Source organism: Gossypium raimondii, chromosome 8 (genome assembly GCF_025698545.1).
Source record: "Gossypium raimondii isolate GPD5lz chromosome 8, ASM2569854v1, whole genome shotgun sequence".
NCBI classification, from domain to species: domain Eukaryota; kingdom Viridiplantae; phylum Streptophyta; class Magnoliopsida; order Malvales; family Malvaceae; genus Gossypium; species Gossypium raimondii.
The window spans coordinates 28,134,083-28,158,265 of NC_068572.1; the positions used below are offsets into that span (position 1 = coordinate 28,134,083).

General features: G+C 34.5%; 1 non-coding gene across 1 annotated transcript; it reads right to left on the reverse strand.

The window, feature by feature from the left end:
* Positions 1–737: 737 nt before the first annotated feature.
* Positions 738–844, reverse strand: LOC128032281 (small nucleolar RNA R71). The gene has a single exon (XR_008188409.1). It is a non-coding gene; the product is annotated as a small nucleolar RNA R71 (small nucleolar RNA).
* Positions 845–24,183: the final 23,339 nt, after the last annotated feature.

Consider the following 24,183-nt stretch of genomic DNA (forward strand, 5'->3'; position numbering starts at 1 on the left):
ATTACTTGATTCGACGTGTATATTTGCACATTCACATTACATATTCACATGCGACAAGTTTTTGGAGTTGTTGCTGGGGATCAAAATATTGGTAAATTTTGGTTTATATTATCGATTTAATTTTGTTTGTTTGAGCTTATTTAGTTGTTGTTGTTTCTTTTTCAAGTTTGTTGCTAGTTTATGAGTAGAGGTATTCCCAAGAATAAAGAGTATTATTTTGATCCTAAAATTGAGAGAACTTTGAGAAGAAAGTGAAAAGAATTGCGAGAAATGGCAAGGATTGGAAATGATCCAGGCAAAGAAGAGCCATTACATCCGAATGGTAGGGACGTTGATATTCCTCAAGTGGTAGATGATAGAGATAGAACCATTAGAGAGCATGTAGTGCCAATCTTGGATGATTTGAATTTAGGGATTGTTAAGCCACATATTCAAGTTCAGGACTTTTAGTTGAAACCAGTGATGTTTCAAATGCTACAAACAGTAGGACAGTTCAATGGATTACCTACTAAAGATCTGCAACTGTATTTAAGACTCTTTTTAGAGGTCTGTGATTTATTTAGGCAGTAGGGTGTTCCTGAAGATGCCCTAAGACTCAAGCTATTTCCTTACTCATTGCGAGATCATGCCAGAGCATGGTTAAATGCTTTGTTGTAAAGAACGGTGGCATGCTGGAATGAACTTTGTCAAAGGTTTTTTTTTTTTTTTTGCAATACAACCCTCCAAACATGAACGCCAAATTGAGGAACGATATTACATCTTTTTGGCAATTTGAAGATGAGACATTGTATGAAGCTTAGGAGCGATTTAAGGAAATGATTAGAAAATGCTCGATGCGTGGTTTCCAACATTGGAAACAAATGGAATGTTTTATAATGGACTGAATGCATACACACGAATTGTAGTTGATGCATCTACCAATGAGACTTTGCTAGATAAATCATATAATATTGCATATGGGATTTTGGAAAGGATAGCTAACAATGATTATCAATATCCAACTACAAGAGTGGGTACTGGTAGAAGAGTTGCTGGAGCTATAGAGCTTGATGCGATCACTTCATTAACAACTCAGGTATCATCCCTAACTAATATGATTAAAACACTGAAGAGACCAGCTGTAGTGCAGGAAATGAAAGCAACAGAATTAATATGTGTTTATTGTGTGGAAGATCATGTTTTTGATGAATGCCTACCGAACCTAACTTTAGTATGTTACATAGGAAATTTCAATCGAAACAATAACCCATATTCTCATACATACAATCTAGGATGGAAACAACATCCTAATTTTAGTTAGAGTAATCAAGGAATGAGAAATTCCAGTAATGTTGTTCGACAAAATGTTACAAGTGCACCACCTGGATACAATCAACATATGCCCCTACAAAATGTTTAGCAAAGTTCTTCATCATCTTCATTTATTGAAGCTCTATTGAAGGAATACATGGCTATGAATGATGCTGTAATACAAAGTCAAGCTGCATCTTTAAGGGCTTTAGAAAACCAAATGGGGCAAATTGCCAGTGCATTAAGCTCAAGACAGCAAGGAGCATTGGCGAGTGATATTGAAAATTCAAGTTCTCAAGGGAAGGAACATTGCAAGGCCATTACACTCAGAAGTGCTACTCAGCTACTTGGAGTTGTTAATGATGCCGTTGTTGAAGAAGATAGCTCAGATTTCACACATAAGGCAGATTCAGAACCAGTAGTGGAGCAATCTACAATTGAGAAGAGCAAACAAAAACGTGTTGAAGCAGAATCAGCTCTTGTCGCTAATAGGAATGCCATGGCAAAACAACCTCAACAAGTTGAAGGAAGGCCACCGCCACATTTTCCTCAGTGATTTCAGAAGTCAAAGCAAGATTTTCAATTCAAAAATTTCTTGGATGTCCTGAAGCAACTTCATATCAACATACCACTACTGGAAGCATTGGAGCAAATACCCAATTACGTAAGGTTCATGAAGGACATATTGTTAAAGAAGCGTAAACTAGGGGAATTTGAAACTGTTGCTCTCACTGAAGTGTGCAAAGAAATGTTGATGAACAAATTGCCACTGAAATTGAAGGACCCGGGGAGTTTTACTATTCATTGCTCAATTGGAAATTATTATGTTGGCAATGCATTATGTGATTTAGGTGTAAGCATAAATTTAATACATATGTCTATTTTCAGGAAATTGGATATTTGGAAGGCGACACCTACAATTGTCACGCTGCAGCGAGTTGCTCGTTCCTATGCACATCCGGAAGGTAAAATTGAAGATGTGTTGGTAAGAGTTGACAAATTTATTTTTTCGGCAAATTTTATTATTCTAAAATACGAAGCTGATAAAGAGGTACCAATTATTCTTGGAAGACCTTTTCTAGCCACTAGTGGAACATTAATTGATGTATAGAAGGGTGAATTAACAATGAGAGTTAATGACTAGTAGATAACCTTTAGTGTTTTTGATGCCATGAAGTGTGTAGATATAGATTAAGATTGTCACGACATTGAGATTATTGACACAACACTGAAGGAAGAATTGGCATAATTTTGTTGGAACAATTTTGATAATGAAGCAGACTTAGTTGAGTTGAATGAAGAGGAACTGATTGAAGAACTTAGTGAACTAATAGTGGATAAGCAACTTGAAAATGGAGCAAGGAGGGGTTTTGAATCTTTAAATTTATCAGAGCATTTTTTTAAACCTCCTCAACCTTCTATGAACGACCCTCCTACTTTGGAGTTGAAGCCTTTACTATTACATTTAAAGTACGCCTACTTAGGAGACAACAACACGTTGCCAGTAATTATCTTTGTAGAATTAACATCTGATCAAGAGGTTCAATTGCTAGAAGTTTTGAAGAGATCTAAGAAGGAGTTGAGATGGACAATCAGGGATATCAAGGAAATCTGTTCGGCCATTTGTATGCATAAGACTTTAATGGAGGATTGCCATGGAAATTTATTTGAGCAGTAGAGAAGACCGAACCCTATATTGAAGGAAGTCGTTAAAAAGGAGATTATCAAATGGCTTGATGCTGGAATAATCTATCCTATTTTTGATAGTTCGTGGGTGAGCCCTGTTCAATGTGTACCTAAGAAAGGGGGTGTTACTATGGTTAGCAATGATAACAATGAATTCATTCCAACTCGTACTGTCACGGAATGGAGAGTTTGTATATGATATCAAATGTTCGACAAAGCAAATAGGAATGACCATTTCCCTTTTCCATTCATCGATTAAATGTTAGATAGATTAGCAAGAAAAGCCTTTTACTACTTTTTGGATGGTTATTCGGGGTATAACTAGATTGCCACAGCTCCTACTAACCAAGAAAAGGCTATATTCACCTGTCTTTATGAAACCTTTGCTTTCAGATGAATGTCATTTGGATTTTGCAATGCCCTTACAACATTTCAACGTTACATGATGGCAATATTTTCGGACATGGTGGAGAAATTTTTGGAAGTTTTTATAGAGGACTTCTTGGTGTTTGGCGATACTTGTGAAAGTTGTTTACAAAACCTAGAGCTAGTTCTTTGTTGGTGTGGAGAGACTAACCTTGTTCTAAATTAGGAAAAATGTCATTTCATGGTCTGTGAAGGCATTGTTCTTGGACATAAAATTTCATAGTAAGGGATTGCCGAAGACAAAGTAAAGATTGAGGTTATTGAGAAATTGCCACCACCCACTATAGTTAAAGGTTCGAAGTTTCATTGGCCATGCAAGATTTTATCGCTGATTTATTAAAGATTTTTCGAAGATATCCAAACCCCTGTGTGCATTGTTAGAACATAATAGAGCTTTCAATTTTGATAAGCCTAGTATGCAAGAATTTGAGGTATTGAAAAAGTAACTGGTAACAATACCGATTGTGATAGCATTGGACTGGACATTACCTTTTGAACTTATGTGTGATGCCAGTGATTTCGCTATAGGAGCAATGCTTGGGCAAAGAAAGGATAAAGTGTTTCATGCCATCTACTATGCAAGTTGAATGCGGATAGATACACAATTGAACTACACCACTACTAAGAAGGAACTATTGGTTGTGTTGTTTGCGATTGACAAATTCATATCCTATTTAGTTGGCACCAAAGTTAAAATTTTTACGAATCATTCTACGGTTAATTTGGTGGATATTGCTGCTACAGGATTTAATCTAGAAATTCAAGATAGGAAAGGCACAGAGAATCAAGTGGCTGATCACTTGTCGAGATTAGGAGTAGGAAATGAAGAAGAAAATATTCAACTCATTAAGGAGGATTTTCCGTATCAACAATTACTGGTTGCCACGACATTACCTTGGTATGCTGATTTCATCAATTTTTCAGTAAGTGGATTACTGCCACCTAATCTCAATAGTCAAAGATGAAGAAAATTTATCCATGATGCCAATCAATATTATTGGGATGAGCCGTTTTTATTCAAACATTGTGCAGATCAAATAACTCAGCAGTGTGTTTTGGATGATGAGATTCAAAGTATTTTACACCACTGTCATTCAGCACTATATGGAGGACACTTTGGGGGGAATGTGAACTACTGCAAAATTTCTCCAACTTGGCTATTCTTGACAAAGCATGTTTAAAGATACACATGAATTTTTCCAAAAATGCGATCGTTGTTAAGAGACTAGAAATTTATCAAAGAGGTATGAATGCCATTGCAAAATATTCTAGAAGTTGAATTTTTTGATGTGTGGAGAATCGAATTTATGGGTCCATTGCCACCCTTTTGGGACAATATATACATCCTTGTAGCTGTAGATTACGTCTCCAAGTGGGTTGAAGCTATCGCTCTCCCTACAAATGATGCCAAATCGATACTAAAGTTCCTGTATAAGAATATTTTCACTAGGTTTGATACACCTTGTGCCATTATTAGTGATGAAGGCTCCCATTTCGACTACAAATTAGTTTTTATCGTCTTGAACAGATATGGGATTAAACATGAAATTGCCACGACATACCATCCCCAGACAAATGGACAAGCTGAGGTCTCGAATAGAGAAATTAAGCAGATTTTGGGGAAAGTGGTCAATTCGACCCACAAAGATTGGTCATCTAGATTGGATGAAGCTTTGTGGTCATAACACATTGCATTCAAGACACCATTTGGAATGTCGCCTTTCAAGCTCGTCTATGGGACACCTTGCCATTTTCCTGTTGAACTTGAACATAAGGCATTTTGGGCAATTAAGAAATTGAACATGGATTGGATTAATGCTGGCAAAAACTGACTACTAGAGTTGAATGAGATGGAGGAATTCAGATCTCAAGCTTATGAGAATGCTAAACTATACAAAGAAAAGACAAAGTGATTACATGATAAGAAGATTTTGTCATCACAATTTGAACCCGAACAACAAGTGTTGTTGTTCAATTCCAGGCTGAAATTGTTTCCTGGAAAATTGAAGTCTCATTGGTCTGGCCCATTTGAGATAGTGCATGTTTACCCTCATGGAGCTGTAGAGGTCAAAGATGGCAAGACTGGCTTTAATTTCAAAGTCAATGGCCTACGTTTGAAGCATTATTGGGGAGCTCCCATACTTCATGATAAACATTCCATTGCTCTTCGAACTGCGTAGTGTTTTCTTTTGCCTAGTTTTATTTAATTAATTCGCTTTTGATTTCTTTCTTTTATTGATTTAATTAATTTTTCTTTCTTTCTTTTGTTGCAGGTAGATTTTGGCCCAAGCTTTGTAATAATTAACCCACTTAGCATACTTGCAAATTGTTAGCTTAATTTTTATATTATTTTTTTATTTTCCCGTCTAATTCTTACTTTACTGTGTTAGGCCATAAATTCAGGCTAATCTTATCCCCCACGTCACTACTATATTCTCTGTCATATTAACCCTAGTTGATTCATTTTCTTTCTCCAAGTTATTTTCAGTTTCTTCTTTTTCACCATTTTCAATTTTTCCTCCATAACTGTAAAGGTCTTAACTTTTTATTTTTACAGTTACTATTTCTTCTCAAATGGCTCGAGGTATGCCATCTCTGTCAACCTTTATGCCTCCAAAAACATTTTTAAGCAAAGTTGCTGAAGAAAAGTACAACATGAACACATCAAAGCGACCTTTTTGTATGGAAAATGCTTTCTTTTTCAAGATGCAGCCTTTATGGGATACACTAAAGCAATTTCTTCTATGGTAGAGAAACATGGATGGCAACTCTTTTGCCTTTATCCTGACGATGTTCTTATGAAAGTTGTAAAGAAATTTTATACCCATTTAACCTTTCCAGATAATGCTTTCATCTATGTATGTGGTGTGTTGGTGTTATTCAATGAATACTCCATCAACGCACAATATGGTTTACTTGAAGGCCTTGATGAACATTCTCAATTTTTCAAGACAATAACAGTAGGAGGACTCAATCAAGTTCTTGCAGATTTATGCGTGGAAAGGACTAAATGGATAGTTTCTCGAAAAAACTGCTACACCATCGATCGTGTTTGTTTGAAGCCTCATTGTAGGGTATGATACCATTTTCTTAAACCTCGCCTTAGCTTTTCAACTCATAAATCTACTATTTCAAAGGAACGCATGTTGTTACTGCACTCTATTACGACTGGACGGAAGATAAATGTTGGAAACATTATTTTTAGAGAAGTTCATTGTTGTGCACAAAAGAATGTAGGCAATCTGAATGTTCCATCTCTCATTATTGCTCTTTGTCAACGGGTCAATGTCCCTATCCAAGCAAATAAGCAAAAAATACCTAACAAAAAAGCCATCACCAAACAGACTGCCATGGGATTTCAGGGGAAGAAGTGCCACGACAATCTGGTTCTGCATCAAACTATTCTCCACCTATTAGTACCCATGCCACTCTATCAACATCTCACAATTATTTTTAGCAGCAAGTGCTCGGTGTTCTTGAGATGTTGAAACAACAGTTCCATTTGATGGAGAAGCAACAACTGAGGAAAACTACTAATTTAAGAAAGGCTCAAGAAGAAACAACTTTATTTTGGGGCTATGTCAAAAGGAGGGATAATTCTATCAAGAAATCTCTTCAGAAAAACTTTATTAGGCCCATGCCTCCATTTCCTACTTTTCCCAAAGAGTTGTTATCAGATCCAGAGGATGAAAATGAGGATGAAGTGGAAGCCATTGTGATAGACACTACCACACATCTAGCCGCTATAGAAAAAAAGAACAAAGAAACAAAGGGGGAGGTAGAGAAAACAAAATCGGTGAACATTGACTCAAATAAGGAAAGAGATAGCATGAGTCAAACTTCTGCACCACAGGAACCTGCTATTGCACCTCAAGCTATTGTACCCATATTAGAGCAAGATCATGAGATTAATCAACTGATTGATGATCTTATGAAATCAGATGATGATGATGAAGAGGTGCCAATCAATCTGCTCAAATGGAAGCAGCGCTACAAGCACGCTACTAGGAAATCCACTCGATCCAACTAAAGCAACACAAATACTTTCCAAGCTTTTGTTTTTAATTTTCATTTGCATATTTTGTTTTCATTTTTACATGTGTTTTTCATTGCATTTTCTACATATCTATTTGTTTTTGCATAAGTGAAATTTTGTGTTTGATCATGCATTGAAGATAATGCATCCCTTAGGTTTGGGGGTGTATTGCACATATTGCATGCATGAGATATTTTGTTTGAACATTAGATCATTTTATCACTCATTTTGCCATGGCATAAAAATGCTAAATGACTGTTAGACCATGAGAAGTATATTGTTATCTATGATGTTCGATGAGGATAATAAATCTTCAAACTGTGGAAATTGTGATAATTGATTAGGTATGTTTAGCTTAGGATAGTTGTGTGAAAATTGATGCCTAAAAGTAGAATGACCTAAGTATAATCGCAATTAATCTATAGCAGGTTTCTTTGAATACACTTAGAAGTCTTGAAACTGAGATCAGTAAATTAGCAATGTGTAATAATAAATACCATGACAAAACTGAGGGTAAATGAATAAATAAAATAAAATTTAAAAATACATTATAAAGCACTCTAATGTTTGAAATTGTTGAGTAGGCTAGTAATACTCTGTTTTCTCCATTGTATTATTGATCAGAAAAGCAAGATCAAATAAGAGTGAGTAAAAAAAATAGTTTGAGGGCACTTCGCTATAGTAGTAGGCTGAGTAGCTAAGGGGGTAGTTGTTTGCTCTATCCATCTTTTTAGTCAAAAACCTTAGCTTCATGAGGGAATTACATTCCAATTGTGGCGTGATGTAATACCTGGCAATCTAGTGTATGCTCCATTGAGATTGTCAAGTAAAGAAATCATGTGACAAGATGAATTCCTTAGAGAAAATTTTTTATAATGCAATGACAGAATAAGTATGAGAAGAAAACCTGAGTTTAGTGGAAAGATAAACAAAGTACATTAGGAGGTGCTTGCTCTAGTCAAAATTGCATGAATATTTAGGAACTTATAATTTTAGGTAACATTTTCTACACTTCGTATGCTAACAAACCTATAAAATTTGAACCAATTTTTTATACAGAAGACTGTTGAGAATGGAGGTATAAAATATGTTTCGTTTGGTTTAGTAATACAAGAGGCAATTGTGTAGTTGTGGCAAATTCATGCATTCATACATATTCTGCTTGAAAACAAGCAAGAACTCATGTTTGGGGGTGTGATAACTCTTGAAAAAAGTTATATTTCGAACCTCTAAGCTTGATTAAATGCCTGTACTTAAGTAGATATATTTCCATTTTTAGGTTATTTTTAGAACATTGCTTAATAACGTTTGGATTGTATCTCAAGCGTCATTTTATGTTACTTTTACTATTGGAAAGAAGGGAATTGGTTTTTGCATGCAGCAAGTGCATGAAGGATGAAGAAAAGGAGAAAAAGGAGGAAGTGAATGAAGGAAGTGAAATATTTCCATGGAAAAAGTTTTGATGGATTGCTAACACAAATGCCATGAAAATTCTAGGAATATGTTGACGAAGCACTCAGACCTCGTCACTTTCAGCCAGCTGAACGTGTACCAGATAAATACACTTGAAAAAGAGGGGGAAAAGTGTGCAGTGAGAGAGGGGGACCTCTCCTATAAAAGAGGAATGAGAAAAGATAGAAAAAGGGAGGATTTTGGAGAGGGATTTGGAGAGCAGTTTTCTTTCAAAAAAACTCGTGAAAAAGTCTAGAGAAAATGTAACACCCCTAACCCGTATCCATCGCTAGAATAGAGTTTCGGAGCATTATCGAGTAATCGTAATCTAATCATCCATTTCAAACATTTCAAAAATCATAAAATGATTCATCATTAACATGCATATAGTCTCTTATTAAACCTTTGAGGGTTTGAAAACACTTTAGAAACAATTTGAGACAAATCAGAAACATTTGAAAATCTTAGGAAAAAGTTATAAAATCATTTCATACCGTACTCAGTTCTCATCACTTGCTATATAATAGCTTTTCACAATTTGATCCACATATCATTTAAAAAATAACATTATCCATTCCATATCCAATTCATGAGTACATAACTCATGTATCTCATTTTCATGTTTCACATCACTATCCCATTTTCAATTCACATACAATATAATCCAATATCAATCATAGTACCATTTTATTTAATTACCCTATTAACACAACTCTAACTAGGACAGATACACGGATCCAACCAACACACTAATTTGGCACTGAGTGCCTTATCGGATAAATTCGAAGTAGTCAGTGTCTCATTGGTTAAACCGAAGTAAATTGGCACCCAATGCCTCATCGACTTGAAGTCAAAGAAATCCCTGAACTCTTCCTATCCTATGGCATGCCATCTATATCCAACTCAGCCTGATACAGTTAACAGGGTTTAATTTCACATTTCAGATATAACCAATATCCAATACTAATTTTTCATATAATCACATATATCTACATGAATTCATTTAAACTCAATAATCAATACATTCAATATGAATCTACCAATTCAATCCATTTCAATCAATTATCAAAATGTCAATTACTCACCTCAACACTTACCATATGCATTAAATTGAATTATAACAATTAACAACTAAGTTCAGATTATAGAAATAAAAACTGTGAATTCTGAGCTATTCCGTGTTGATTTTATCTTTCCCCTTTTTAGTCGAGGATTTCGGTACGACGTTAGCTACGGAATTAAAACAATTAAAATTCATCAATACAACAAAATTCAATTTCATATTGAATATTTAAATTTTTACTCAATATTTTCCTAAATTTCAATTTAGTCCCTAAATCGAGACTAATTTTTATTCTTTATAATTAATTCTATATTTTCATACAAATTCCACTTTAAACTAAATTTAACTCCTATTTTCACTTAAACCCTAAAATTTGAATTTTTCACAATTTAGTCCAAATACTCAAATTTTATAATTTGTTCTACAATTTAATCCATTTCCATTTCTAACATAAAAATCTATCAATTTAATCTCTAATACTAAAATTATTCAGCATTGACAATCCCTAGGTACCAGGATTCCAAAAACATACCAATTACAAGAAAAAGGGGACTAAATTGACTAACCAATTGAAACTTAAAGATTTAGAGCCCTAGTCGTGCGTCTCCTTTCTCCCTTTCTTTCTCTTTTTTTTTCTTTTAATTTTGTATGTCTTTCTTTCTTTTGTTTTTTATTCTTTCTTTTAATACTTATTATACTTTAATTAATATTATATAATATATAGATATATTTACTTAATTATTAAGATAACATATTTTAACATTTTTATAACATAGGTATCACTACTACATTGGCCCTTTAATTAATTTTTAATCTATAATTCAACTTTCACCCTATACATAATTAAGTCCTTATACCTAATTACTTTTAATTCAATTAAATTCACTTAACCAAAACCTAATTAACTACACAAATAACTTTGTAAATATTTATTTAAAATATTTACGAGTTCGATTTATGGGAACGGAGTCCCAAGAATGCACTTCTCGACACCTCTGACTATCAGGCCGTTACAAAAAAAGGAGAGGGTAGCAGCTTAAGAGCAAAGCAGAAATGCAAGGAAAGGGATGAGTAATCAGCCTTTGGTCCTGCACGATTTAGCAGCACTGAAGTGAAAGCTGAAGTGGCGAAAGCTTCCTATAGTTCGACCTTCATTCTGTTAATTAATTTTTGTGAGTTCTAAATTGTTAATGACAATGTTAAATGTTATTCTGATTTTGGATTTTAAATCCCAACCCATGAGCTAATTTCATTTGGGTTGGTATTACTAGATCTATCTTGATATATTGCTGATCAGGGTGATATTTTGAGTAGATCTACTATTTTATTCTGTTTGGATTATTTTAAATATATGCATGTAGACTCTGGACATAGATGAATGCATGATATATCTTTTGACTTTATTTAATTTTGAAAAGGTAAAATAACTTGCATCGGGATTGAATGGTACGAGCGAGTACTCGAGCGAATACACTTAGCACTCTAGACATAGAGTTGTGATCTATACAGAGTAAGGAAGAATATTGTTATTACATGGTGAAATTGTAATAATGAAGTATAGTGCTTACTAAGGATTGGATATTCGGCCATAGTGGATTGTGGTAAAATTGAGTAAATTTCCATTTTTATGAACTAGGGACTAAATTGCAAAGAAATTAAAAGTATAAAGGTAAAATGGTAATTTTGTGAAAAATATGTGTTGGACTAAATTGAATGTGAAATATATTGAATTGGGTTAAATTTATCCATATAGATCTAGTAAGACCTCGTACAGAGTTGGATCAAGGCAAACAGAAAATCTCATATTAATCACCTCTGTATCTACGTATACTCGTCAAGGTAAGTTCGTGTAATTAAATTGTGTATTTATATGTTTTAATTGAGTTATATGTATGCAATTTGTATAATTGCCATGTATAATTATCGATCGCATATCCGATGACGTACGAGAATTACCGAGTCCCATTTGAACCTTAGAAATTCGTAGGATACAAATTACATGTCATTAGGGATTACAAATTCTCAGCTCGTATGAGCTTACCGATTGCAGCTCGTAAGAGCTTATCGATTCTCAGCTCTTATGAGCTTACCGATTTACAGCTCGTAAGAGTATACCAATTCACAGCTCTTATGAGCATACATGTACATGAATTAACGGATTACAGCTTAGCATACTATGTGTGAGTTATCCCGAGTATCCAACAATATTCTAAATGTTCAATGGGCAATGTTCTGTTACGAAATGATATGAGTCCAATACGAACTATTACAGGTATATACATGAGATACATGGAAATGATATTACATGATATATTGAAACATGAAATGGATGATACATGTATATGAAACTTGCTTAGTGGTTATGTTCATCCATGTTTATTGGCTATTATATGTGTTTTACATGGCTAAAATGTCATTGACTATGTGCATTTGGCCAAATTGAGTTGGGATATGCTATGTTTACTTACCTAATTTGTAACAAAATGGTAAGTTAAATTTTATGTTATACGAACATCCTAAGCTTAAATGCTTACTTTGTGTATATTCTATGTTTTTAGTGAATCGAAAGCTCGTTTGGGTTGGAATCTGGTTAGAGCTATATCATACTATCCATCGGCTCTTTTGGTACTTTCATTTGTTTAATTTTGGTTATAATGGCATGTATAGGTTATTTTGGCTAATGTTAGCCTATATGTTTTGTTGTGATTATGGTCACTTATTTGGCTTATGTTTGGTATATTTTGGATGTGTATAAGTTGTCTTAATATGGTTGATATATGGTGTAAATTGTGGTTGAATTATGGAAAATGAAATTGTTGTTGAATGTGCACATTAGACATGTCATAAAGTTTGATGTGAATTGGTGTTTTGCTGTGGAAGGCATATATGTATATTGATGCTAGTTTAGAATAGTATAATTTGTACCAACTGGGGAGTTTTGGTATGTTTTGGTAAGTACGCTAAGTGGCATGAAATGATGCAAATTGCTTGGAAGGTTGTTGGCTTATTTGGTCCAATTATGTACATAATTATACATTATATGAATTATCATTTGAGGTGCTTAATGGCATATTGGTTTTATCTGAATATACCATATGTTTAAGTCTTGACTATACTTGTTTTGGATCTCTGAATATGGCTTATTTAGATGCATAATGTTGGGTGTAGATTTATGCCAAATTACGTGAGAAATATGGCTTGTAAAATGACCTATTTTTGTCCACATGGGCATGGACACGGGTGTGTGGCTTGGTCGTGTGGCCCAAGTCAATGAGTTACACAGGCACGGACACAGGCCGAGACACGACCGTGTGTCCTTATTTTGAATGCCCACACGGTTTGAGACACGGCCGTGTCATTGGCCTTGTGACCCCTGCAGCTTTGAAATTTTTCAATGTTTTTCAAAAAATTCTCTGAGTTTTCGTTTTAGTCCCGACTTGTTTCTAATGCGTATTGAGGGCCTCGGAGGCTTGTATAAGGGAAAATATATGTGATTTTGATTGATTCTGATGTGATTGTTAATATGTTATGAAATGTTTAAAATTTTAGTCTATTTGATTTGTAATTATTGGTAATGCTCTGTAACCCTATTCTGGCGTCAGATTCGAGTTAGGAGTGTCACAAGCAGACTTATGGATCTTGGTAGAAAAGGGACAGAAAACCAAGTTGCAAATCATCTATTGCGATTGAAATTAGAAGCTCAAGGCAACAAGAAAATGGAAATTAATGAAATCTTTGTTGATAAACAATTATTTCAACTCAAGGCGATTTCCAAAACACCCTGATATGCAAACATTATCAATTATTTAGCCCAAGGCATTTTTCTAGTAGACGCAACATTGGGGAAGAAAAAAAGATTAAGTATGATTCGAGAAAATATACATGAGAGGAACCATATGTTTTTTAACAATGTGCTGATTAATTAATTAGGTGTTGTGTGGCTGAGGAAGAGGTAGAAGATATTCTAATGGGATGCCATAAATCCCTGTACGAAGGCCAGTTCAGAAGGAAGAAAGCAACACAAAAGTTATTGTAATCTAGATTCAATTAGCCTATTATAAAAAAAGTTGCCTACGAATTTGTGCAAAGATGTGACAGTTGCCAAAGAACAGGGAACATTTCAAAAAGAGATCAGATGCCGCAAAATGGGATTTTGGAAGTGGAGATTTTTTATGTATGGGGCATAGACTTCATGAGACCATTTCCTTGTTCTTTTGGAAACCAATATATTCATCTCATGATGGATTATCTCTCGAAGTGGGTAGAAGTGACTACTTTACCAACAAACAATATGAAAAAAAAAGTGAAATTCTTTCGAAATAACATATTTGCATGATTCGGGACCCCGAGAGCCTTGATCAGTGACGAATGTTTTCAAATTTGCAGTCGATAATTGGAAGCTGCAGTAGCTAAATATAGTGTCAAGCATTGAATTACCACAACTTATAACCCTCAAGCCAATGAGCAAGCTAAAGTATCCAATTGACAAGTCAAGCAAATCTTGGAACAAACGGTAAATACAAACTGGAAGGATTGGAGTATATATTTGGATGATGCTCTATGGGCTTACTGAACAACATACAAAACGTCGTTAGGTATGTCACCATACAAACTAGTCTATGGGAAGAACTGTCACTTGCCAATAGAACTAGGAAAAAAGGCATATTGGGCAATCAAATAACTTAATTTGGATCCAAACTTAGCCAAGGAAGCAAGACTATTCCAGTTAAATGAGTTAGAAGAGTTCAAATTTTTGGCATATGAAAATGCCAAACTTTACAAGGAAAAAGATCAAAAGAGGCATGATGCGATGATCAAAACGAAATCCTTTTCACCAGGACAACAAGTACTACTATTTAACTTTAGACTAAAACTCTTTCCAAGAAAGTTATGGTCAAGATGGTAAGGAGCATTTACGTTAGACCGAGTCTTCCCCCATGGTGTTATGGAATTTACGACCAAAGATGGCAAGAACTTCCTACTAAATAGACAACAATTGAAATGATTCTTTAGAGGTACTTTTGAATCAGAAGTAAAAAAACAAGCCTTAGAATGCAAAGAAATATCAAAAATGAAAGGAAAGGCATGGGAATTTGAGGACCATTGGAATCGAACGATGGACGAGTCCAATAGCATCACACATATCGAACCAAAAACGTAAATTAATTTGTAAATATTGTAAATTAGTTAAATTTTTATTTCATAGTTAGATTTTAGAAATCAAGTTTTTAAATTGCATGTTAGAATTAGGAGAAAATAGGTTTTCGGGAGCAACAAGAGAGATCGAAGCTAATTGAGACAAAAAGGGACAATCGGAGGACATCAACACACCCTGAAAAAGTGGAAGCAAGGTCGTGTCACAACACACCAAGACCATGTGGGACACAACCATTTCGAATGCAAAACCCTAAAAAAACTAGTCGTCATGGTGCCATATACCACCCTACCGCGACACGACCATCTCGATATGAACCTGGGAAAAATTAGGCCGTCGTGTCACACAACACAGATGCTATGGTGTGACATGACTGTGTTTTTCAGCATGGTCTGAACCATATTCAGGTTAAAAGCTTGTCGAAATTTCTATTTATACGCATCGGTCCTAACATAAAAGACTCATATTTCAAACATCCAAAAAGAGCAGCAAGCAACCTCTAGCCGTCGCACCTCAACCCCAAATTTTAGCTTTGATTTTTCGTGTTTCCAATCTCCTAATTCTACAAGTAAGATCTTCCTCATTTCTTTCTTTTATAGTTTTCTAGTTTTCTTCTCATATTACAAGTTGTAGAGTTCACATCGGTTAAGGAACGATTTTCATCGATAATAACTTGAGGTTTCATGTTTTAACTCTATTTTTCATTAATTTTACCATTTGGGTTGTTATTTTGTTGTAATTTTAAAATGGCATCAAGGAAACAACAATGCACCACTGAGGCACCGATTAATTTTAATGCCAACCGCTTCCCTAATTTGTAAGTGGTGAGATTGTATCTCCAAATAAGTGTGCGATCATTCATTCAAGAACGTGGGTTCGACCCCACCATGTCTGCCTGCGAAGAAATTTGGGATTTGGTGCAATAACCCCGTTGGAATAACTTTTGCGCAACCCTAATCAAACCGGCGATTGGCGCAATAGTTTATGACTTTTATGCCTTCCTAAAAGATTGGAAAAATCGTAGACAGTAGGGTGAGATGATTACCCACATTACTATTTGGGGAAAAGAGGCCGACACAATAATTTATGAATTTTATACCTCACTGAAAGAATGGAAGAGTCATAGACAAAAGGGTGAGACGATTACCCACGTTACTAGTGGGGGAAAAGAGGTGTTGATTGTGCCTCACAAAATATGAAGATTTTATGATGCCTCATATTATACCCATGATTATCTAGTAAATTTAGATTTATTTACATTAGAGGAACTAGATATGGAGGGGATAATTAATTATTTGACGGAGGGTTGTGGCGAGTGGGCTCGCCATGCCAACATTGAGGTGCCCCTCAAGTTAAACCAAACCATCATGTTTCTGATGACGAAGATGTGAATGCAATTTATTTGCACCCACCTAACATCTACACGTAATGTCTCTAACATCATCGCGTATAGAGCGGTTATGATTTACTCTATTTTACAGAAAGATTAGATTTTCATTGGCCATTGGATTTACAAAGAAATGCTAAAATGCATATGGAGCCGCAAGCTAAGTATGTACTCCCGCACTTGATCACAACCCTATGTAGACAAGCGAAAGTTCCCATGTCTCTTGTCAAATCATTCACGCGACCGATGAAGAGCCTAAGCGGAGACAACAGGTACGACCATTTTGTTGAGCTCCAAAGCAAGCAAAATTAGGAAGCTGAAAAACGAACAAAACATAGGATGGTTCCCCAAAAGCCTACTAAAAGGAAGATAAAAGCACAGACATCATGGATGATGGGATTGACAGACATGACAATTTCTAAATGGCAAACGTGTTGGATGCATTTCATGGGTGATATTTTGATTTGCCTTGCGCAACAAAATGGAAGGATGATGTCAACGCCACTTCCAGAAATGTTTGTGAGATTCTTACCGCTGGGCAAGAAGGACGAGGAAGAGGAGGGGCCTGATTCCAACTAGTTCTAAACATTTTTTAATTATTATTTTGGATTTATATTTTTAAGATTTTTCTATTTTTGGATGATTTTTATTTTGTTAGTTTCATTAGTATTTTAGTGGATTATATATTTTTGTGTTTAGCTTTTCTTTGTAGGAACCCTCAATTTTTTAAGGTACTACAAGTTTGAACTAAGCTTCCCTAGTCACGAAAACACAACAAGGACTTCCAAGCCCATAATATAATTGTCATGTCGCGCCATAGCTTGTGTATAACGTGACATAGGAACAACGTGGAACCCAAGTCTTTTGAGGCTATTTTCATCTATGCAATCAAACTTATACGAAGACTTATAATGTGCTAGAGATCTAATTAGGGCCACTAAAACTTCTATAAATAAAACCTTAGGGGTTTAATGTAACTAAGTCGTCTTAAATGCATCGAAAAACCCTCGTAGTTTAGGAGTAGGATTTAGGTTTAGTTTTCCTTTATTGTTATTAAACGCTTTGTTCTTTTCTCTTGGAATCAATTTCAATCAAATATTTATTTTATTCAATCGAAGTTATTCAGTTTATTTTTCTTTGCAAGTGATAGAATTCATTTTCCCGATCGAGAGATTCGTTATCCTGCTCTTAACCGATACAAATAAGGATTATTCTACATCTCGCTTCTCTTTCAGTTTATTCGTGCTATTTACATGTTTACATCAATTGAGTTTCAGATTATGACTACAATAAGTAGCTAATTCCCTTAGGGGAGATTAATGAGTGGATGGGAAAGTGCTTAACGGAGGATTAAGGGTTTCCTATAGAATTAGTTGGTATAAATTACATGTTCTTAAACCCTAGGCTTGACAACCCTAGGAAGTATCAAAAGTTAAACAAGGTCAACATATAAGTTTTTCGAGTAAATCGTAATTTATCTTGCTTGAGAAAGTGAGGTAAGTAGATAACCAAGTATCAATCAATTAATTAATCAGTTAGAGGCTAAGAGTTATTAGATGGTTAGTTAATAGCTAATTCACCCAAAAAGCCAGACCCGAAGTTAATTACAACCCTAGGAAGTAATCAAAAGTTAAACAAGGTCGAGAGATAAGTTTTCCGAGTAAATCGTAATTTATCTTGCTTGAGAAAGTGAGGTAAGGAGATGACCAAGTATCAATCAATTAATTAATCAGTTAGAGGCCGGGAGGTATTAGTTGGTTAGTTAATAGCTAATTCACCCTAAAATCCAGACCCGAAGTTAATTACTACCCCGAAACAAGTTAATCTTCTTGATTGGTTTAGTTGTTTGTTTATTTTATTGTTTATTTATAACGTTTATTTAGTTTATGATATTTATCTCTTTAATGATTTCTTGTAATATAGAATTTAATTATAACTATTTAGAATTATTATTGTAAAGAGGTTTTCAAAGATTAATTCATCTTCCCTTGGGTACGATCCTTGGAATGCTTTCCTATGTTTCAGTATAACACAATAATTTATTACAATTTCACCCGTATACTTGCAGACACCACTGCTTTAATTTCATATATAGTTGGCGTGGTATCTTCTTGTCAAACGATCTCACGTTTGGCGGCAGTTAATGGGAATGCAGGAAAGCGTGCTGATAAGAGGTCTAGCCCAATCATGAAGGCAAGAGGAATATGTGAGAGCATCATGTATACGAATATACGTGGAAACCTAATTTTTCTTTAGAACCCTTACGAATATGCATCCGCCATTAAGGGTTTGTTAAAGGTAACAAACAAGTTGACATTGGTTATGATAAAGAGAGATAGTTCTCGGGACTTTATTTCTAAGTGTTTCTTGGTAAAACAGTCACCAAGAAAAGGAAATCTGCCCAAGACTATCTTACGTGGAATGTCCACCAAGGGCCATCCGTTTTGTAAAATCCACTAGGGAATACCAAATGAGGGGGACATCCATGAAGGCTATTCGCTCTAGGTAAGTCTACTAAGGGTTATTTATTTATTGAAATATGTTAAATATTATTTAATGGAGGAGAAGTCCACCAAGGACTATTTTACGTGGGAAGTCCGCCAAGGGCTATCTAAAAGACGAGAATATCTTTAAGGACTACCTTGTTGAAGGAAATGTCTATTTGGATTATCTTATATGGTTTTATAAGAAAGGGGTTTATTCGTATGACAATCCGCCAAGTAGTTGATTTAGAAGCTTTCTGTCGAGGTAAGTACCTAAGGATTTTCCTTATGGACAAGTATCAAAGTTAGCTATGGTTTATACACGGGGAATTCCGAATGATACCGTGAGTTTACTAGAAAGTTTTAGATAATAAAGAGTAATGGAAAGAATCTACCAATGCGATGAAGTGTGTACTAGTTCACCAGAGTTAACCAATGATATGAGGCGAGATTATCAGGAAAGAAAAGCTCCAAATCTGAAACGAAGTTTAAGCCTCTTGTGTAACACCATCAACCCGACCCAATTCACCGATTTCGAATCTCGAATGTCACAACACAAAATGCTTAACAAAAATCATCAAAATATTTGACATAAACTTCTTAATGAAAACATTTTTCTCATTATTTAACTGGCAGGCTTTATATCTAAGAACAATGGAAAATATTAAAAGTAAATCATTATATCAAACTTGTTACAACTTATACAATATAAAAGTTTGTTATAGACAGAATCTTAGGGGTTAACCCTAAACTACACCACTTTTCCACTGTTTGCATAATAATCCGATCCACCGCTTCCTTAGTGTACTCCCCACATCATGCCTTCTAGCGCAATCTTGTACCACGCTTCCCGAAATCACAAGCATAACCTTTGTAAGTTAAAAAGAACTTAGAGAGAGTTAACTCAGGATTACTTTGGCAGATACTTTTATAACAACGAGTGAATATCCATACACGGCTACCATCCTAAACATTTTACTTTTGTTTTGGCAAATACTTCCATAATTTTAGGCTCACACTTACACCAACTTCCATGCTTAGCATACCAATTCTCTCTCTTACAGATACAAAAGTACTATTTAATGAATACATGTTTAGAACCCACTTCATATAGACCATCCCATCACTCATACTCTTAACCTAGAATGGTTATTCATAGATACTGATCACTGGAGGGTACAAAAAGTTTTGGTGGATACTTATGCAGATTTGAATACCATACAATCTCTTACTAATAATGAAATATACCGGTCATTCTGGTGAATTCCATACAATTATATTTTAGAACCAGATACTCAGGATAACAATAACTTAGATTCCATATGATTCCAGAAGAAGAAATTATACAACTCAAATATGGAAAAATTTTGGATAACTTTAGATTCAACCCTACATTTTATAGGAAAACTAGACTAATAGATACTTATCTCATTCATATCTATGAATACACCCAAATCTCAAACTAACAGATTATCATGGCAGATACTCTCTCTAAACATAGAAATTCCTATTAGACTTATTTAATTAAATCACAGATCTTACACAACCACATTAACTTCTAATGTGTCATAATCTTATCATAGAATTACTTACCAAAGAATTATCATAACTTAGCTAAAAGTTACCATAAGGGAGAATAATCACATTCCATCATTCAAACTAAGTAGATTATGCCACAAGGGTCAAACAGAATATGCCACAAAGGTGTCATACAGAATACGCCACGAAGGCATCATACAGAATCAGGTATTTACCATTCCAGTGGACTCTCACAGACGACGCCATGGTTTTCTCCCTCATGGGCTTATACATTATTTCATGTATCATGATCTGCCAATTCGATTTACATACAAACATATCTTGTCATGGGTCTCAGCCACATGGACTTATACACACATTCATGTATCGTGATATGTGAATCTAGTCTTTATCTTACTGGAGGCTACACCATGAGTGTTTCCAAGTCATATTAAGATACCATGGGTGGTCTCAACCTCATGGACTTATGCTTGTTTTCATACCATGACCTATCAGTCTGGTTAGCAATATAACTACCCTACTAGAGGCTTCATAAAGGGACATTATTCAATATTTACTTCCCAGATTTTCACCTTTTACTGATTCATACATCTCGTATCTTAGACCTTACATGTATGCTTACCAAACATTATTCTATTCAACAGAACTTAATACATATCATCATATCATATGTTTACCAATTACTTTAGATATTTTTATCCTTCATATTCGTATATATATACTTCTACTTAAACATTTCACATTTAAGAGTCAAGGTAAAGACTCACTTGATACTCACTTACTGTAATTCAAGGTTTCAAACTCAATCATCCTTCTCGAACCTGCAGCAACAGCTGCTTACAGAACATAGGACCACCATTAAAACTCATTTACATACAAATTACTGTCATCTCAATCACTGATAATCCACCATGCAGAGCCTTATACTTACAACTTACTGTTCATATATCATATACAAACTCACTCTTTCAAAAACATCTAAATACAAAGTTGTAATACTTACCTAGAGATAGAATGTCACTGATTAAACTAAGAACCCTTAACTTCCAGCTTAATGAAGAAAAGATAACATTGGATTTAAGAAAAAGAATTAGAAAGTACTCTCAAAGGAAGAAGACGAAAAATCGCTCTCAAAACCCTTCTCACCCATATAAATGACCCATCCTACCTAGTGGAATTTAACAAGTGTCACACATTTCAGAATTTACCTTCTTAATGGTCTATAGTTTTCGAGAGAATTATAAATGAGAAGCCTGCATTATAAATATCAGGCTAGTCTATCTTGTTGGTTCCTAACCAAGTTAGTTTACAACCTAACTAGCATAGTACTTTAGACAAACAAGGCTTACTATACATTTGGCAATAATTCATATCATACTTACCTATTTTCATTTAATACTATCTTTTCCTTTAAATAGTATCCTAAAATAAAATCTTCACTTGCTTACATGATAGTTACTATATGCCCACACCTATAGGCCAAAAGAAACATATGGGTGGATTACACTTCGCCAAAGAAATTATTTTGCCACTATATGCCAAAATATTGTGTCTGCCAAACTTGGGGTGTAACATCTTGTAAGAGTCTTCAGGACACATAAAACTTAGAGCAATCCTGCCACAGATATATCTACCAACAATCTATTCAAGAAGATTTTATAGGTGTCGACCACATCAATGAAACTTCAAGAGCTTAAATGAGATTCATGGAGTTATTTACATGCATTAATCCTTATTTCTCATAACATTAATTTGTTATTATTTAATAAGTTATGTATGGAATCTCAAAAAGTTCATTTGAACTTATGAGTGATTTGCCTTGAATGCAGGATCAAAGGTTAAACTATGGGAAAGGACTACACCAAACCTCGTGAAATCCACGTGGGTTTCTTCAAAGCGATATCATGCATATAGAGGGGTGCCATTAGAGGCTTAGCCTCGAGGATTGGAAATGTAACTAAAAAGAATCCAATTTGTCAAATTTATGTATATAGGAATATACAGTAGATGGGTATGTTGTAAAGAACATTTTTCTACTTAATTAATTATTCGTATAATAAGAGATTTCATATGATGTGCATTTATGGAAGAACTTTGGTTAGTTAATTAATTGGGTTAAATTTGCATGTAAACGTAGGATTAAGTCTAGCGAAGAATTAAATGAATTAAAGGTATGTCGTTAAGTAAAATGGTTTAATTGTGACATTTGGTACTTGGGCTCGATGATTGGGTCGGGTATAGGGTGTTACAAAATTAATAAAAAATTATCTATAATTTCTAACTTTCCTTTTTATCCTATTAATTGTAGAAAATAAAATTCATTTTAATGTTGAAACCTCCCCGACAACGATGCCAACAACGTGACCACTACCAAACGCATGCACGTTTGACTTGAAAGTACTACACAGAAAATATATTAAATTAAATCGCGATATCCGCAAGTATACATGTCAAGTTGTAATATAGATGTGTAAAATAGAACACAAGGAAGTATTCCGAGGATCATACCCAGGGGAGGATGAATTAAACAAAAAATTACCTCTACAATAACAAGTCTAAATAGTAGGAATTAAAAACTATATTACGAAAAGTAATAAAATATATCAAAATCATAAAATAAACTAGGTAAATTAAAAAAAAACTAAAATAGAATAACAGACAAAAGATTAACTCATTTCAATGGTTGTAATTAACTTAAGAATTCAGGTTTAGATTGAATTAGTTATTAATTAACTAGTATTACCTCTCGGCCTCTACTAATTAACAAATCAACAGATACTCGCTTATCTCCCAACCTCACTTTCTCCACTATGATAAACTATGATTTACTTGGCAAACTTATCTCTCGACCTCGTTTAACATAGATTACTTCCTAGGGTCGTTAGTCCTAGGGTTTAAGCATACATAATTTAAACAAACTAATTCTTATAAAGAACCCTTATTCTTCTGTTAACTACTCCCACATCCACTCGTTAATCTCCCTAGAAAAGTATCCTCTCATGGATCTAGATGCCATAACTCTTAAATTAAATTAAACAAGAGAAAGGTTTAAAAATTTATCCGTTGGATGAATAGAATGTGCTCTGAGTTGTGAAATCTGTTAATAGATAGACTGATCTTGATGTTTGCAAAAGTAAAAGAAAAAGAAAACTACTGAATTACTTAATAAAAAGAACTTGGGTTCAAGTCGAAAGAAGAAAGAAAAATAAATTGTTTTGAAAATGAAAAGAGAACTAATTAAAACCCTAAATCTACTAACTACGCCTCCTAAAGGTTTGCTTACTAATTAGCAATAACCTTGCTATTTATAGAGGTGTTTAGTAGCCCTAATTATGTCTATTACAAGCCTTAAACTCCTAAAATATGGATTGTGCATATGAATTTAGCCTTGATGATCTTTTGCCCCACGTCCAACCTGTGTCTCGACATAGCCCATGTGTGTCGTTACACGAAACCTTAAATATGGGAATTGAAGTTCCTTTCCACATGTTGCAACCCGGGAAACTTGTGCTACACACGGGTATCATTCCTAAGGCTTTGGGCTTAGAAATACACATCCTGTACACTCAAATAAACTGATTAGAACTACCTAATGCTTGTATTGGCCTAATAAGTCAACTACACAAATTATTACGTAAAAACACTTATTTTGCAAGTAATTAAATC